Source organism: Symphodus melops, assembly GCF_947650265.1.
Source record: "Symphodus melops genome assembly, chromosome: 8".
In the NCBI taxonomy this organism is placed as follows: domain Eukaryota; kingdom Metazoa; phylum Chordata; class Actinopteri; order Labriformes; family Labridae; genus Symphodus; species Symphodus melops.
Window position 1 is genome coordinate 14,479,393 of NC_136698.1, and position 19,790 is coordinate 14,499,182.

At 40.9% G+C, this 19,790-nt stretch overlaps 1 long non-coding RNA gene across 2 annotated transcripts in view; it reads right to left on the minus strand.

Annotated features, from left to right (window-relative positions):
• The window catches only part of LOC306828070, a 34,305-nt gene extending 16,568 nt beyond the window's left edge, over positions 1 to 17,737 (minus strand). Inside the window, exons 1-3 of one of the 2 annotated variants that reach the window (XR_013779701.1) lie at positions 17,641 to 17,737; positions 11,740 to 11,836; positions 9,088 to 9,311 (exon numbers count right to left, since the gene is read on the minus strand). This is a non-coding gene — a long non-coding RNA (uncharacterized lncRNA). Of the gene's footprint in view, positions 1 to 9,087; positions 9,312 to 11,739; positions 11,837 to 17,640 lie in introns of those variants that run through there. The other variant, XR_013779700.1, reaches the window with a different exon arrangement.
• Positions 17,738 to 19,790: the final 2,053 nt, after the last annotated feature.

A 19,790-nucleotide genomic window follows, 5' to 3' on the forward strand; every position in this document is an offset into this window, starting at 1 on the left:
CAGAACCTAACAGACCTCATATTATTCCTTTTTTCTGCCTGAGGCAAAAGGGCTCAAGTCTGAAGTAGCCAGTTCAGGCACAATACACCCTGACGTCCCAATCATACAGCGATTGAGTTGCATGGTGGGTAATGTCGGTACCAGGTTACGTAAAAAGGCAAAAGGTAAAGTAAAACAATCGTGGAATAAGAAGGGAACCATCTCTTTTTATACTGCAAAAATAGCAAAAAACAGGATTGGTACTGAGTGACACAAAGACTAGGTTTTTGTTGTTTTTTTTTCAAAAGGATTTGTGACAAAAAAAACTCCAGCTCTTAATTGAAATCATGTTTTTCCTTACTCTTGTAATATTGTGTTCATATAGCAGCAAGAAAACAATAATAGAAACAGACACTCAAAATTAGTTTGTGTGATGTTCTCATGAACGACAGAGGATTTGTATGCTTAAGAGCATTAAGTGTCACATAAATGTGTGCACACCGCTCACACAAACGTTGTGTAAACACAGACAAGACAATGTTCTGTAATAGTCCAGATGGTGAAACAACCACATTCAAACACAAATATGTTGCCCAGCACGACAGCCTCAAACAAAAAGCATAAACTCAGCCAAAAAGCAGATGGAAAACACTCCTTCTGCCCCTTCTTCTCCCTTATTCTGTTTCGTTCTGTCTCTTCGTCCTCTCTTCCTAAGCCCTCACACACTCATGCCCCGCCTTTCTCCCTTTTACCCTTTTTTTTCCACCAAATCCATTCCCCATGTGCCTCTGCTGAACAGATGTAGGCAGACCAACAGTAACAGAAAAAAAGTGAAGCAGTGATAGCCTATGAAGCAGGCTGAAAGAAAGGAAGCACAGGATGATGCTAAAAATAAAAGTATCCTTGGGTGAGAGAAAGGTCCCAAAATAGCTGACCAAACAAAGGCATGAATAAACTCGAATGCATGTAAGGTTTTTTTTTTTCTTTTCAAGAGGAAGCCCCTCTATTCTCTCTCACAGCAACTCCCTGGTTGCTAGGTTACGACACTTGTAGCCTCCTTCAACAACCTGAAGGTGTGATTTGGATCTGCAAAAGGCAGTCGTCTTTTTTCTTTCATCGATTGTAAATGTTAAAAAAAGCAGAACTGTAAACATGTGCATTGTCAATTAGAGTATGTGTCATGCAGTGAATAACAAAACATGCTAGAACAGTTTGTACAAAGACAGCTTATGTTTCAGATGTAGCCTACCATGGAAACCGACATGTCTCTAAATTATCTCAACTAAAATCCACAGCAGCAGGAAAAGAAGGGGAAGTGGAAAATGTTAAATCCTGCTGGCTTGCTCATGTGCTGAATATAAATGCCTGTCTTGACTTGTCCATCACCAGGGAAGCATTGTATAACAAAAAACAAATGGTGTTTGCTTTTTTAAGTTGAAGAGTGCTTCTTAAAACAGCCTTTTCCCCTTGTAGAAAAACTGCCATATACTGTCTGTCATGCGTTTTAGAAAATATCTTTTGATGCTATTTAGGAAAAAAAAATAAATAAATCAAATGTTGTGAAAATGTAACGAAATGTTGCCCCTTTTTAATAACCCTTAAATATTCCACAAATGTCAGAGTTCAACTCCGTGTACACCACCCTCTCTTTTCTCCCTCATCTGAAACCACAGAGTGAGAAGCTGCTCATATTGTAAAGGTCATCATGCTTTGCTGATGGATCATGTGCCAAGTATCAAATCTAATATGAATGAACAAGAGCAACTGGTATTACACATAGGTCACAAACCAGCACATTTATCAAAGCATGAGGTGGCCCTGTGTAAACACAGCGTGTACACTTCATTTCACTCCTTTATTTTGTAAAACCACAAGACTGGGGAATCTTTTTGAAATGTAACAAATAACAGACAGACCCTTAGACTCATCCCATTTATTGCAAATAGCATAACGACGGAACAAAAAATGCAATATAATGATTTTCTTAAAATCACAATCTGACGTAATTTATATGTAAAGACAAGATTTTACAATGGAAAACATCAACAACTTTAAATGTTGCAAAATGAAATGTTATTTTATATTTTGAATATCTTACCCAGTAAACACGTGGATAATTACTATGATCAATAAGATGACAGTTTTCTGTTCTTTCTTTCTGAAGTTATAAATAACAAACTTTCAAAAAGCGCACAAACATTAGGGCAGGGTGAAAATGAACACCACTGCCCATTAGGGACTCCAGTTCAAACAAGTCTACACAACAGGGAGGTGGGGGGGTTGCTGGGCAGGTCAAAGTTGAAGCCCTAAGGACATCCCATTTCCTCTCCCAACAAGGGCTCCAGTGCACGAGAAGGACATTGTTTACCGGACATGGAGTCTCTCTGCTCTCCCTCTGGACAGAAGGGAGGTGGTGTGCTTTTAAAGTCCAGTTAGTCAAGGTGATTTAAACCACATATAAGCTCAGGCATTACAAACCAGGCCTGGCTTCCCATTCCTCCAGTTTGTGTGTTCCATTCGTCCCCCATTAAAAAAAAAGATCATAGTCCTTCCGTGTTTCAGAAGGTTGTTATTGTGTCCTTGGCAGCTGATTTAGAGGCTGACCTTGAGTGCTCGGGGCGACTTTCATTGGCTTGTTCTTCCGTCGTTAATTGTTGGTCAGAATACGCTGGCCCCAAGGTGCGAAACAAAACATTTAGGAAAGTACATAAACATTAAAGAAGGTAAAGCTGCAACTTTGATAACTCACGGCACGCACACTCTCTCACACACACACACACACACACACACACACAAACACAATAGATATTAAAAACCAGAAAAGTTAGGTATTTCAAAAGCTACATTTATAGTTCGTGACCTGAAGTGGTGCCATTTACACGATAGGGGAATAATTCATAATTTTAATTATTCGTAAATATAAAATGTTTCATGGTGAAATAAATAGCAGTAAATGAAAAGACTGGTTTTTAACATCACCTTGTTTCTTTAATAGGCAATAAAAACTATAACCCAGAGTTCACATTCGGAGCTTGTGTTTACATCCATTAAAGTCCTTATATTTATCAACTTTCTTTTCACACATGTTCCAAAAAGCTGGAGATTGTCTTCACCAGACATGTTCTAACTACTGAAAATGTTATGGACTTTATGTATGTCTCTGTGTGTGAAACATAGATAAGATTTTGCACACCAAAGTTACTGTACAGCTGGGAACCAAAAAGCACACAGCATATACGTATACACATAAATTCAGTGTTTCCACAGAGAGCTTAGCCCCTGGCGAGCAGGTAGTATGCAGCAGGAGATGAAATGTCTTATTATAGGAAGCGAATGGGAAACAGGCGAGCCAGAGCCGGGCCAGGTCCTCTATTAACCTGTCCTTCCAGAGCAGAAGCTCGTAAACAAGGCTGTGATAGCAGGAAGGGCTGTGGGACCCAGGCAGTGGAGAGAGATTGGGAGGTATAAGTGGAGGCCTTCATGAGGAGGTGGAGGGGGTGTAGCACTTCTCCCTTCAAAGCAGAGAGGAGAGAGCAGTGATCTGTGTAATCCCTGTGATGTAGTAGACAAAAGAAGACTAACGCACAGAGAGGCTTCAGATGACAAGCTGTAATATTCTTTAAGTTTCCACTCTGGGAGATCTATGGTTGCTGCTGAAGATGAATCTGTCCCATTAGCCTGTGGCTAGCACTTTTGACGGCCGATAAAAATCAGTCTAACTAACCAATGATTGATTTGAAGAGAGTGGAAAAGGCAGTTTGGTAGTTATGACCACTCATTGTAATGCTTCTTTTTCATCACACACACACACACACACACACACACACACACACACACACACAAATAAATCCTATTCTTTATAATGCACTTCATAGCCTGAAGGGAAGAGGGTTAAAATTGTCCTCAAACAAAGAAATACATATTTCAGACTAGATATGTGACTTGACTGATAATGGCAAAAGCAAATAAATGGCAAACAAACATACATGTAAATATTGGAACGCTGTTGAGTGCCAGTTCATTTACTGCTCTGTGTGCCCTTGAATTGCCCCCTGGGGACAAATAAAGTTTTTTTTGAATTGAATTAAACTAAGGCTTTTGTTTTGTTTGTGGTACTTTTGACGAACAGAACAAACATGGCAGAGTAGAGAAATTGGAGGGGGGGGGGGGGGGGGGGGGGGGGGAGTATAAGAAAGACTGGAAGCAACATAAATGTGGACATTGATGGAGATGAGGAGCAAAACAGTAAAACAAGGGTCCCTTCCTCTCCTCTCCTCTCCTCTCCTCTCTTCTCTTCTCCTCTCCTCTCCTCTCCTCTCCTCTCCTCTCTTCTCCTCTCCTCTCCTCTCCTCTCCTCTCCTCTCCTCTCCTCTCCTCTCGCCCCCGCAGCCTCCTGAGCACAGCTGTCTACATGGCTGGGCTGTTTTCGCTGACAGGCTGTGAGAGCCATGAAACAGGAGGGCACCAGGGACCTGGGCCACCTCGACAACACGCGCCCCCACAATCTGGTGCTTACTGTGTACCCCAACCCTCTCTCTGTCTCTCTCCCTCTCCGCACTAACAATCTCCTCCACTATTTCAAATATTTCATCCCTCAGGCTCTCTGTCTTTCCCTCCCGCACATTTCCCCCCCACCGCAATGTCTCGTCTCAGTTCTATCAGATTTTCTGTTTGTGCCTGTCATTTTCTCTCCCTAATACTCCCTCCTTCTTTCTGCCCTCCAGTGGCTCTCTCTCCTACTGTCACATCTGCATGTTTTTGCTGCTTGGCTGTCATGTCCCATGTTTTCGCCTCAGCCACACATCATTTCTCACAAACAGAGAGATGAGATGAGGAGAGAGAGAGAGAGAGGAGGAACAGAGAAAACAGAAAGTTTGGGTCTGATTCGGGGGAGGTTAAGAAAGCATGTGGAATAAGAGGGAGGCAGGCTGAACAAACCAACAACAAACAATTTCTTATTTTGACTGGCTCCATAACTCAATTGCAAAGCTGTTTGGGATTTAATAAGCACTTCTCTGGCATTAAGAGTGGGCTTTTTTTTCCTTGGTGCAATGCATGGTTCCCCCTTTTTTCAACTTTAGGCGGGGATAGGAGTGAACACAGCTGAGGGCTGTACGAGTAAAGTCCGTCCTTCCTCCTTCATTTCACTCTTTTCTTCTCCTCTGCCTTTCCTGGCTGGGTGGAGCTTATCTTTTAGCTGCAGGGCAGGTGCAGGAGCTGAGGTAGTGATGGGGACAAACTCCCCTGGAAAGCCCTGTAGGGAGACAGCTTCTTAGCAGTAAATAAACAGCCCACTCTCCCTGCATGGAGCATATCCTCCCTTTCTGCATCACAAATCCTCAAGGACAGTTTCACATCACTTTTACCCCCCTCCCACTCCTCCCTACAGTTCTCTCATTCACTGTCCCTTTCCTCCTATACTCTATCTTTCTCCACCTACCCGCACTCATTGCTTACACACTCATGCAAACATTGTCATCTCCCCCCATATGCACTCAGCAGCTCACAAAACCCTTCTCTTAATACATAAGATCAAAGAGGATGAAAATGTTGTGTTCTTTGTCATTCCTTATTTCTTCTTTTTTTGGTTTTTTTTTTTTTTTTTTTGCAGTTTTTGTTCAAGGAGAGACAAACAACTGTGAACAACGTGGGATCTGTCGCATTCTTCCCATGGGAGATGACTTCTAACAGCATCTTCTATTAAGGATGGAGAGGAAAGAAGAGGAGAAAAGAGGAACACCCCCACTGTGCCAACAAAATCAAAGTGAATCATAACTCAGAACTAAATAGCACTGTGGTAGATCAGATTTGTTGAGTACTTTCATGTGAAACTTAATCTGTAAAAGATAGAGAATAGGACACTCTCTTTGGGTGATATCTTCATTTCAATGTGAATAAGGGATGGGCAAAAATGAACTGACTAAAAACCTCTCTGTTATTTTGTAATTGAACATATCTTGTTCAAATGTGTTTTATTGTGAAGGGTTTACTCTCCTCCGCCCTCTTGATGTGTCTTCATCATTCAAGAAGTGCAGCAACGTGAGAGTGAGATACAAGGTCAAAGACAGTTTTCTCACATATTCAGTGAGCAGCCTCTCTCTCACCCCATACAAATAACACATCTGATTAGCTCGCTGCTTTGTCCTCCCACGTAGACATGCAGCATATATATATATATATTTCTGCACACACGCTGTACATTTCATGTGACGCTGCCTCTGATTCACCTAGGCCTTTGCTCCTCCTCCTCCGCCCTTTCTCTACTCACAGACCTGTCAGTGCTTCACTTCCAATGCTCTGCACTGTGGGTTTGACAAGCTTCTTACACCAGAGGCTCCAAAGTGAAGGACGCCAGGAGAGCAAGGGTGCAGCTATACACACACACACTCACAGAAGCTCAGAAGTATATCCCTTTTTTATTACTTCACTGCATCCATATGATGACATCATATCTATGCAGACATTAGCCCTTGATGCAGTGCCAAAGGTGACCTATTTACTTCTAAGAAAATGTTCCTTTATTAAGTGAGTTGTATGTTTGATTATTTACACATTATATTATGCTCTCATAGTGTACAGCAAATCCCTGAAACGATAAATGTTTGTATGTGTATTTATTGATCTATTTATCGTACTGTCCTCATTTTCACTGTCAGTCATAAATAAATCAGTCATAATTACATTGCATTCACAAAGTTAATTGAGTAGATCTGGATAGCCAATCTAGTTTGGAAAACAAAAACAAAGGAATGGCAAAGAGAATTATGCAGAAAAAGTCCATTGTTCAGTCCTTAATATGATCTCCTTCTCCTGTGGTAAGACAACATACAATTCATCCACTAACACATACCTTTGTACCATGATGGCCTGCAGGTACACTAGGAAGCCCCAAGTTTACCTCCGGCTACCATCCCTGTGAAGACACTGGTGCCTTGACAGCATCTTTGAAGTTCAAATGAGGAGAGCACTCTGAGAGCATAGAAGAACACATACAGTAGGTGTAGCAGCAAAGGGTCAGATCTATACAGGAGGATATCTGAAGCCTTACGGTACCCTATGATTTCATTTATTCATCAGATCACTGCATCAGGGAGAAAACAAAGACATGGACAAGAGGTTCAGAGGAGGAATTGTGCTGTGAGGGGGTGTGCTGCAGTGCACTGAAGATATTTGGATCAAAGGAAATATACATATGGCAGTCACATGGTGGTGTCTCACACAAGTCATTCTGCCTCAGTGGTACAGAAAGTTTAAAATCTCTCTCTCTCACTGTTTTGTGTGCTCCCCAATTCAAAATTGATTTCAAAAATCAATTATAGTTTTATAAATTGTGAGTGTTGCATTGTGAAACTAGTTCAATCGTACCCTGGTTGTAACACATGTTTTACCTCGAGAGTATTTATTATGCACACTAAATCAACTAAGTTACAATCAAAACTGGCCTTCTATAATGGAAACATCATTTTCAACCATTCTGTCTCCCAACTGGTCAAATACAGCAGCTTTATCTGTGGCCCCAAACTTCCAAAAATATGCATCATTGTGAGGTCAAGTTGGCAAGTGCAAATTTCTGGCGTCAAGTATCACATATCAAGAGTAGTTTTCACATATACACTCCTGAAACGGATTGTGTGTGCAGGTATACACAGCATACCAAATGTTTTTTTTATCCTCCATACAGTACATCCACTTTAAAACACTGTTGTTTGATTGACAATATATATAGTAGTTCATGATGGTGAAGGGGTGACCCTCCCCACTCTGCCTTTGCAGTAATTTGCTTGTACGCACCTTAATAAGCAAGAGGAATCTCTCTCTCTCTGTCAGTGTATATAGCAGGGTCTGTTGATCTTCTGCTGGACAGGCCGCTTTAGGAAAAATATTTTGGGGAATGGAGAATATCCACCTCACTGCTGAACAGAAGCAACTGACAAATCCGTCATAAGCTTGCTACATTGACCCATTGAGATTTCAGACAGATTGAGCTGAAGTTGAACAACATCTGATATGGCAATGATTTCATGGAACGTTTTTGAAAGATGACAATAAAATATGGAAAATGTGTTTGAACATTGTAGATTGGCCCATGCTGCTATATGACTGATATGTCATTCTAAACTGTGTTTTGTCATTTCAGAATTTCCTTATTAAAATGAATAAATTATAACCTTCTTGTTGTTGTAAAATCTATTCAAATACAACAATAACAGGACCAGCATTCAAGTCCAACAATGCACTGGAAACTTGGCAACCCATGTATGCAGAATGGGTTGCAGGCCGAGGCAGAGCGGCATAGAGATGCTCAGGGTGAGGTCGCGACAAAAAACACCCTCCCTGTTTTTCCAACAGTACACCATGCCTGTCAGTCACATCCCTGCAGTGACATCATTAGTATGTGCAAGTGAAACCTTGCTGCTGTTTCTGAGTCTTGTGAGTGAACATTACATTCTCAGCTGATGGCCGCCGCACCGGTTTTACGTCAGCCATGAACACTTTAAGTATATGACTAACTGCATCCTACATGGCTGCTATTTGAGCTATACGCTATTCAAGCAGGCAGCAAAGCTTGTAAGGCTCAAACAACACGGACAAGTGTGAGGCAGTAGAAGGAGGAGTAGAGGAGCGGAGGAGAAGAGGGCACAGGAAATGGAGTGAGAAACACACGGCATTACTAAAACAATAATGACTTGCACTAATTGTGTTTCCTATGGCCAGTGTGAGTGTGGTGACATTTCAGTTCTGTGTTTGTCGGTCAAAGGATGAGCTAATTAATATGGTAATTTAGCCCCGACGCCTCCAGTGACAGCCACACCCCCTCGTTAGCAGCCACAAGGACAAGGGTCGGATGCACCCGGAACAAGAGAGAGTGAGAGAGAGAGAGAGAGAGAGAGAGAGAGAAAAGGGAAGCAGAGTTTTTTTGTGGTGTTGCCTTCTCAGCAGCTACGGAGTTGCACGACTCTGTCTCTGTAACGGGAACAAGTGATTATTTCTGAAAAATGGGGAACTTTGTCAAAACGTATGCCACCCACTCTCTTTCTCTCTCTCTCACTCCTATGGATGTCTCACACATGTAACTGCACTGTCATTCATCAAAACTTTAATGTTGAATACAAGTGGGCCCACACATGCATTTACTGGTATAAACAAACACTTTTGGACAAACATGCAAACGCATACTAACTGAAAATGTGCACATGTTTGGAAGACACGTGGACATGCAGAGCTTTTTCCATGTCCATGTCGTCTGATTGATCACATCAAGCCAAGGGCCTCGCTGCCTTTCAAGGAGTCATGTAGTTTTCAGATTTATCTCAACAGCAAAGCAGGCATCACTGACGAAGGATAAGAGAGGACACACTACGAAATCAGGCTCGTTTAGTTTTTAGTTGTTTTTTTTTTAACTCCGAAAAGAAGCTTTGAGTGGCCCCTAGCAGGGCTCAAAAGTTACAAAGTTGAGGAATAGCTCTTTGTATATCTACCAAATGCCTATGTGATAGTCAGTTATTACAACATTCATTTGTCTACTATCTGGATGTTTACTTTAGCTGTCAGTGAAGTAAGTGAGGTGAAAAGAACAATTATGCCTTATGGGACAAAAATGTGGGAAATATCATTCACAGGAAAGAACAAGTAAAGCATCTCATATTTGGGCTAAAGTCCAGAACTTTATGACCTTATACCAACAAAATACATCTTAGGCAGACTGTATTTGTGGTGTCAATATTTTTATACTTAATTGAGCTGTTACATCCTAACACTCATTTTGTGGGTGTGCTGTTTTTAAATTCGTTGGAATCCCTTTTTTTTAATTTTTAAAAAAGGAGAAGCTGGAGTCTACGTGCCGCCAAATAACACTCAAGCTGTTGACTAATTCAAACAAAAGAAGACGACCCAGTTCTGGAAATCTGAGGAGATGTATAAATGTTTGCACATGTCCTAAACAAACCTGATTATAAGACAGTTTGTCGGTTTAGAAATGTCCAAAGAACATTGGGGTTAAAGTTTATTTGGAAACTTGTCAATCTAAGTCGTTCCAAAGTCAACGTTTCATAATTAGATAGTCCAAAGTGACTTCTTATGTTGTGTTTTTATTTCTGATTTCTGATCCAAATGTGTTTATCTCCATCCAGTAGATGAACTTAAAGTTTTGTCTGACATTTTATATCAACAGTAGATTTCTTGATAAGTCATAGTCATGAGACTTTGCAGTCTCAACTCAGTTTTACAATTACAATGCGCCTGTTATCCTCTTTTAGGGCACTCAATTTAACAGTTTTTGGTCCCAATGAACTGCCTTCATCATTGTTTTTTCAGGACAGAGAAGACTGCTGGGAAAAGGCTTGAAAAACAACTGTACATTATAAGCTCAGCACCAATAAACAGATATGCAAAGCTCAGGGCCATCTCTTCTTATATACACTGAAAACCCTGTAGGTCGGGGCCTTGTATTAGCACAAGTGTCTTTGTAATGATTTCCTTCGGTGAAGACTGCACAAAAGAGACAAAAATCCATTAGAGTCCTGTCATGTCATGTGATACACGTCACCTCACAGCAATGATACAACTTTTCTTTGTTGTTGTTGTTCACGTTTTATTTATTGATTTCTGGTAAGAGTTGCTTTTGTTTGGCTGGCTGATACAAATGCTTATGAAAGTTGAATGAACTACTATTTTTGTTACTTACACACATAGTGAAAAGATTTGATTAGATTAAAACATCGATTAAACATTGCCATCGATGCCATTGATGGCACACAAAAAAATTCTGTGAAGAGCAAAGTAACCTGTATTTAAACGCTGTTTTTTTATGTTTATAAACTTTATATAAAACTGTAATCCTGCAAAGCACTGTTACTTTATTATAAATGAATAATAATAAGGATTAATTGCATTCATCCTATTCATCTTATTCTAGAATCAACAGATATGTGCTTTTTCTACAAAACAGATGTCTATAAAATGTGTTAAAAGAACAGTAAATGTAATGACCGTAAAACCATTTATTGCAAGTACACTTTATTATTACATTAGTTGTGCTTTTTAGGTGATTAAGTTCAGTCAAACTGGTGACATGCCATTTTATTAAGTGCTAATGGCTTGTTTAGGACTTTGGAATTGACCGTCTACTTGAGACATACTGTAACTCATGATTGGAGCCCAAAGACTTGAGACTTACTGACTTGCAAAACTCTATCCCGCCTCTGCTTTCAGTGTTAATTTCCAATGCCCCAAAGAAGCCAATATCGTGTTATTGCAGGGCGGTGTCATACATTACTTTAAATCAATCCTTGCAGTAAATTATGACATTTTGGCAAGCACTGATGAATAGCTCGAATATTACACAATTAAAGAGTTGCAATCCAATCTTGCCTATTATTGATATTTTGTTTAAAACTATTCAATGCATAAAGAAAGCAGATGACAGAACAGCAGAAACACTTTGAAGATGGTTATTCAGGAAGGTTTAAGTAAAGGTAGATCACTTTATTTTGGATTATCTGTGGTCTTTGCGTCACAATTAAAAAAAAAAAAAAAAAGGGAATCAAACCACCAAATCATTCCTCTACCTGACCTGGGATGTATTTCCTCACCCTAAAACTCCTAATTCATTGATTTAAGCAAAAACAATGTATGGAAACCAGCGCAACCAGCACCCAGTGTGACGGGCTTTTTTAAGGGCACCCCCCCACTACCACCACCATTAGGAGGAATGTTTGAGTGTACTGAGCCTTCTTGTTAATGTAAATAATTTACCTTTACCTTTATCCTGATGGAATCTTAATTGTGCCTCTCTGGCTTGCCTCACAAGCAATCCATCAGCGTCCTCCCTGACTTGTAAAAGATGCGTTGCCAGTGCCTGGGAGGAGAGGAAATAAAATCAAGCACTTTGAATAATAGAAAGCGAGCACACAGGCAATCGGAGGCACACACTCATTGAAGGAAACACACACACACACTGGTCGAGATTAATGACAACTCTCCACCAATTAAATGAGTGCTTGTTGTTTTCATCTGATGCTGCTAGTCATCTATTGTCTCTGGATATTGATCTTTATTTCAATGGAGCAAATGCTACAGAGAACAATAAGAGCATTATGGGCTGGGGTTATGTTAGCCCGAGAACATTTGGAGGGTTATTGGAGAATCCATTCATTCCTGTGCAAGGTATTCATTATGCTGCAAGACTGATAAATGTAAAGATGAGCTGCGTGCTGGAAGCTGTTCAAAGGGCAAGCTACAACCTGTGTGCATGTGTGTCTCTGTTTATTTGAGTGTGTGCAAAGAAGAGGGTCAGGGTGGTGGATGAAGAGAAGGTTGTTGACTCTTTATTTGTCATTCTTGGCATATCAGCCTTGCAGGAGCTCGTTGGTGCAATAAAAAGCCATGCATCTTAGTCACGTGATCCGCAGAATGTAATTGCTAGCCTCAGCTCAGCTCGAAATGAAAGCAGTTTTCGTCCATTTCTCAACATGCAGGGCTCAAAACGAGACCACAAAAACCCACCACTTCCCTTAGCAAGAAATGTCCCTGCACTCCCACAGCTTTTGCTCTTTACCAGAAGCAGTAGCAGCTGACACGGCAACAAGGGCTGTGTATGCCTGTGTATGTCTATGTGTGTGTGTGTGTGTGCGCACGCGTGTGTGTGTACATGCAGGGCCTACATTGGCCTCTGTTGATTTATTTGTGCTTAATTAAGCTGCACTGTTGAGTCACAAGAAAAAAATGTGCCCTTTTAGATCTTTCAAACATACTCAGAAACAGAAGTGCAAGATTGGAATATTTTAAAACAGCCAAAGTAGCCATGTGTGTTGACACAGGCACATTTTTAGTAATTTGACTATGATTTGATTTGATTCAAGTAAGCCCCCCCCCCCTCGAAAATACCTCAATATGTGCAGCACTGCTCCTGAGCCATCCCTATAATTCGAATTTGAGAACAAGATAAATGCACTTATGTTGTTTATTTTCACCAAGGCTGCAAACATGCAATATGCTCTAAACCAGTGGTTCCAACCCTTTTCCCTTCACCCATCGTAATTAAGCTAAGCTACCCCAGTAGCCACACAAATAACGCAATGTATAACTGTCAAACATTGTAATTATTTTCATTCATAAACATCGGTTTTTAACATAACATTTTTCCTTTAAAATCCTGACAGAATAGGCGTGCAAACGCTTGTTCTTACCAAAATACCTTTATGTAAACTATTCAATCGGCTTGTTATCTTGATTTTAGTTCAAATGTGCAGGTCTAATTGTGACTACCTCAGAGCAGGTTGGGAACCTATACATGAAATGACAGAAAGAAAGATGAAAAAAGTGAGGACATTTTTGACCTGGTGTGACAATAAACCCGACGGGTTAGAGGTCAATTGTGTGTATCGGTGAAAAACAGAGAGCAGGGCAGGTGCGTGCATCGCGGAGACAGGTGACAAAGTGTGTGTGTCCTGGTGATGAAGGGTCAGGAGAGGGTCACAGTGATCCAGTTACACTCAGCTCTACTCAGCATTGATCCCTCCGATTCCTCTGATACACTGTTGTTTCTATATTGACATCTAACCATACATACGAATGCTGTAAGGCATACAGTCTTCCAGAGTCTGAGCTCCTTATTGAGCCATGCGAGGAACGCTAATGACCAGGATAGCTGCAAGCAAGCCCAAGTGTCATTCCTTTCCACTTTTTTTTTACCTCTGTTCTCATCACACAGAATTGCCCAGAGCTACGATGTCATCCAGACCTCATGTCTGTCTGCCAGTACTTTTTTTTTTTTTCACCCGTCTATTTCAAATAAGTCTTTTCCTGTCCTTTTCACTTTAACTATAGTTTTCATTTCCCTGGCTGACCCTCTTTTCCCCTCCCCTCCCTTTCCTGTGTTTCCCCACCCTGCACACCTGCTCAGGGACCCAGCCCTGTGCCTCCCAGGCCAGGCAGGGTGGAAAACAGACGGCCCCTGTGTTTTCTGATAATCATCACATAGCTCACATGCCTGCTCCTCTTCTCTCTCTCTGTCTGTCTGTTCTTCTCCTCTCTTCTCTGCCCCGCCTGCCAGCTTACCTCAGCCAAGCCTTTAACCGCCCCCACCATCCCCTCAGCTCCCTCCACTGCATCTGCTCTGCCATACATCAGCCTTCTGACAGGCTCACTCAGCACCCACAATGCTTTTGCCTCATTCTTTTCACCTTTCGTCATCAGTTACATCAATTGCAGCTGTCAATAGTAAAACAAACATCTAGGATGAGTTCCCTTTCCAGGAAGTGAGAAGAAACAAGATATAGCAGTTACAGAAAGAAAAGATAAGTGCTGTCTAAAACAGTCAGTGATGTTTGTTGCTTATTTATAAATTGTCGGGCAGATGACCGGAATAGAACAACTAACTGTCCTTATTATCAGAAGGTTTTGGATGGGTTAGATAAATACATTTAAAATGTCCTGAAAATGTTCAGCTCAGCTGCACCTGAAATCTTTTTGAGCTTCATGCACCATGTCCCTCACAGCATACAGACATAAAAAGAGGCAGCCAAAATTCAGGATTGCGGAAGAAACAGCCCAACGGTAAATTGATAGTTTTTGTCACATATAAGTGCCAAGTGCAATTGGACATATTCAGTGTCTCGCTTGCTGTAAATTTTCATGAATATTTCCTCCTGCTGCAGTTTAATGGATTGCATTGTGGAACACATGGCACACCATTAAAAGAGCAGAGCTTTCTTCATTGAGAACATCTGAGGAAAAAGGGCCACCGTTTGAATAGTAATTTGATTTTCTCAATTATTTTCAAGAAAGTAAATAAGAATATTTATTTAATTATCTCCTTTTTCCTTATGTCAGCCCACCCACCTCTACGCCCCTTTTGTGCCCTACCACACCTTGTCTGTTTTTGGGTGCAGGTGTTCCCATTGCCAGGTGTGAAAAAGCATAGAATCCAAAGCCTGAGCTTCACTTCATTCAGCTATTGAGCTAATGACTCCTCATTCACCACCCACTCTGCTTATTAGGCCTCCTCTAAACAACTGGAAAAAAAGAAACGGAGAAGTGGCAGTCAGTACCCTGCCAAATGTTATTCACAGATCCCTTACTGCAGATTACTCAGACGGGTAAATAAGCAGGGATATCAGCTCCTGGTGTCATTATTTGATCAAGTGGTTCTCAGTCATGCGGTAGTGTGTGTATCTGGCTCTTGAGGGAATGAACACCCCTGTGGGCCCCTCTCAGCTTCTATTGTGTCTGTGTAAAGAAGCCCCGGTGGAACAGGGGCCCCTGTTGAAGAAGAAAATTGTTCATTTATTAATTCATGCTATCAGGTTGCCTGGTTTCATGTTTTACAAAAAGCGCTAGCAATGGGCAGATTAGTTATCAACACCAGCTGTCCAGACTATAGACTGGGCTAGACTCCCTCAATCTACTCCGCCTACACCTCCCCGATGCGCCATCCTATCTGCACTTATCTGTTTATATTAGCTCTGCTATCCTTTTCCACCAACCGTCCTCACTCCCACCTCTTTGTCCTGTGTACTCTGTGGCATTAAGGTCTGGATCAGGCAGATGGACAGAGCTTTAGATCAATCAGAAAGATCAATACTTCCAGACTGGCTGAGACAATCTGCGTTGACTGATCTGACGGATCTGATCTGATCCGGTCCAGTCTGGGCTAGATTCTTCCTGTCATGGAATGGTAGTCCTGATGTTTTAAATGTTAGAATTTTATTTTGAAATACTGTGAAAAGCATGATACAGCATGATATGTGAAAACTATGATACAGTTTGTGAAGTAATGCACTTTGTAACTCTTTCAACGCTTCATACATAGCAGAATTTCAAAGGCCAACATTTTCAGACATAAGTTAAGTAAACTTAAAAAATAACCGGTTTTGGACCAAAGCCATTGATTTATTCTGCGTGTGTGTTCTGAGCAACTGATTGTAGATTGGCTGCATGCAATATATGAATGCAGCAAAAATCACACGTTACCTCTCCTCTCTCTTCATTCACATTTCATTAAGTCAAAAGACAGCTCTGCTAAATGTCAAAAAGCTGCAGGGGGAAACCACAGAGAGAACCTGGTTTCATTGTTATGCTGCTTTGATTATACACAGGTCGAGTGGAAAGTCTATCTCCGTCTGCTCAAAATAACCTTTTCCCTGAGAGAAATTGGCATGTACTGTGTTTTATAATTGCCCTGCACCAAGCAAAACTCTGATATTCTTATTTTCTCTCCGTCTGAACACAAAATTTAGACAAGGGCTGAGCAGAAGAACACACTGACAAAAACCAGTCTGTTTTTGGGCTTACGTCCCTCCCCATCTATGCAGCTCCACTCATTCTGGGTCAGTTTTCTTGATGATAGACAGTGACAGAGTCGAGCAGAGCGTCACAATTCCTGCCTGTCTTCCGGATGCAGTGTCTGGTGCATGTTTGATGTAGTCCAGGCTCACCGCCGGCCTCGTCTCTGACTATTGGCCCATGACACCAAACTCAGACTTGTGCTGAGATCTGATGGGCAGGAAGGAAGGAAGCACACTTCCAAGACACTATACTCAGAAACAAAAACAACAGTCAGTCATCACTCAGTCAGAGGTGATGTATTGTGACACAGTTCAGGAGTTTAGTCGAGTTTTATGAAGGAAATGAAAAAGCCAAATGAAGTTGAAAAATAAGTTAATTTGATCCCATAGCTCTTTCAAATAATATGAATGATTGTAAAGACAGTATATTCATTTACCCTGCTTGCTGCATGGGGATAACCTGAGCGATGAGCCAATTGTTCAGGCCAGTTATTTAATCCTGACTGAAATGTTTTTTTATCATAATAAACTTCTTCACTCTTGCTACAACACATACTTAAAAACAATGAATGTGTCTGACTCAGATGATCCCCCTGAGTTTCCTCTTTTAAATCTATTGAAGAACACAAAATCTGCTATGCTCCATAAATAGCGCTTGTGCTGCTCGAGGGGAAACACTATTTTGCCACCCTGTAGTTGCAATGTATAAGAAACAACATAAGATGTCATGTAACTCAAGTGTGCCTTATCTGTCAGCATTATTATCATGTATAGTCAAAATAAAAGGCATGCATGATAACTTTTATAACCTGGCCTAAATGTGTTCAGCTTGGTCAGGACAATACGAACAGTGTAAGCACTTGTGCTGCTCATAAGCTATTATGCCTCACCCCTGTCTCAGCTTTACATAAGAGAAACAACAAACCACTCACAATATTCCAAACACATAATGCAAGTAGCCTCACGCAATAAAATTGTCCGCATTAGTATGCAGTTCCCACCTATAGCACTGTTTTCCCAGCGCCAACATCTTTCTTCAGTTGTTTTCAGTGGGAAGAGAGCGTTTGCAGAAGAAAGACGCGGCCTCAATGAAAAGCACTGGGCCCATTGTCTTTTTTAAAAGCTTTCTGCTGTTTTTGTGCAGCCGCTCTGGGCACTCAAGTTGAAAGTATTTCTGTCAGCATTATTAGTTGAAAGTATTTCAACTTTTTAGAAAAGTGCTGTTGACATCATGGGCAGTCTTATCCACATGTATGATATTCCCTGTATTTTAGCCTCCTATGTGTCACGCTCAGAAGTAGGAAACACAAGGAGGAGGACCCATGTGCAGAAAAACCAAAATATTTATTAAACAAAAGACAACAAGACAACTTACTCAAACAATAAATCCAGAAAGTCCAAAAGAGCCTCCAGGAGAAACAACAAGATAATCCACAGGAGCAGGGAGACAAACCACACCAACAGGCTACAAAAGACAATGAACCGACAGGGACTGAGGAAAAACACAGAGACTAAATAGACAGGGTTAATTGGACACAGGTGAGACTAACAAGACAGGTGAGGACAATCAGGGTAATCACACAGGCGGGAAACACAAAGAACACAAGACCAGAACACTAGAGGACATATACAAAGTAAAACCCAACACTGACAACACCACCAAAACCAGATATACAAAATAAAACTGGAAACACCAAAGACTAGACTTAACACAGGAAATAAACTTAAGGGCAACAGGGAAACACACTAAAGACAACCACACCAGGAATCACATACAAGTAACACAGGGAACAATATTACAGACAACAGAGAAGGACACAAAGAAACACAGGGAGCACTGACGACTAGAATACAACTTAAAACTCAGGAAACACTAAAGAGTGAACTAAGAAATAGTACGGAACTCAAAACTCTGAAATATAACACATACAAACCCAAACCATGACACTATGGATCGTATCTTGTACTCACATCCTCTTTGCTTCGTCTCTGATCGGGTGAGAAAAGATCTCAAATATAGATATAAATATTAAAAAAATAACTTTACTACAGACAAAAAAAAATTGTCAATCATTTCATCCTTCCCTGGAACTGCAGTGGTTCCTCTCTGTATTACATTTTGTGGTAACATTTTCAGTTTTTTAAAAAAACAGAGCGACTTTACTTCCATCAGCTCACGAGTAGTAGTGTTGATCTAAATGTTTCTATGAGGAACATTTTTTTTAACATATTGTACATGTGAGGTTAAATTTGCCCCAGAATAATTCAGAGTAATTGTCGTTATTGGGTAAAGGGACTTGGCAAAAGACACTACACTACAGACAATAAAAATACACTGTCAGCAAGCACGTTTTTACTCTTCTGGCATTTATTTTCCCATTGGGCCGTCTAAAAATTTCATGCGACAAGGGTTTGGCTGAAGGTCATGATGTGAGTCACAAAGCAAAGCGGGCTGATGTTTCATGCCAGGGGAGACAGACAGTGAGTGTTTCATGCTTCCTTGCTGGGACAGGAAGTGGAGTGGTAAACGGAGGGAATCCCACACGCTGACGAGGAAACTCCACAGTACCATCCTACACACAACCCACAGGGACTCTTTAGAATACCTCTAGTCTTCTTTCCCCCCATGCACAGACACATTTACTCACATGGATGCTTTGATGCTTAAGTACACACGCGTATACACTCAGTCCCTCATGTCCTCAGTTTGAGACAATGGATATCTGAATAGAGTCTGGCCCAGATAGAAATGTAAAAGACGATCGTTCTCTAAAGGTTGTTTTTTCTTTTCGTGTTTAGTAACTTCTCCACTTATCGAGCTGTGTTTTAGAATTCACAGACAGAAGCATTGTCATTTATATATGTGGCTTTTGTGATGGCTTCAACCTCTTTGATAAAGAACATCTATGCACATAAAAGACCCTATGAAAGACAAAAAAGAATTACTCTAATATGATTTAAAGATGGTCATCATTGTGATGCAATAATGTGCAACGTGCCCTTTTTATATTTTCTGGGGAATTAGCCTAGTTTGTGAAATGTCATAGCTATTGCTCACCTTGGCATAGCGCTTTCTCCCCTGTTAGCATGTGACCTTATTTCTCTTATCTGTGGCAGCCATGCAGGACCTCTGCTCGGCTGTTAATGCGTCAGTCATTTGTGGAGCACAAAAACATGTTGGGTGGAATATGGGGCTGAGGCTTTGAAATGTTGGAATGAATATGTTCCAACCACGCTAAACGTTAGGTCACCTTTTTGTTTTGAAAACACAATATTACTTCGGTAGGCTTTAATGGTTAAAAGATCTGGAGTGTACTGAATATTTGATGTTAATGGAATAGGAAAGTCATAAAAGCTTTTCAGATCTCAATTTATCCAGTCCACGCTGTCATTGATTTAACCTGCAATTTATAGAAGAGCCCTTATAACCCCCAGTTCATCACAGAAAAAATATGCCCGTAAATCGCACGTATGGTCCAAACCACTAGAAGGATTTTTTTTCTCTACAATTTATATTCCAACGAG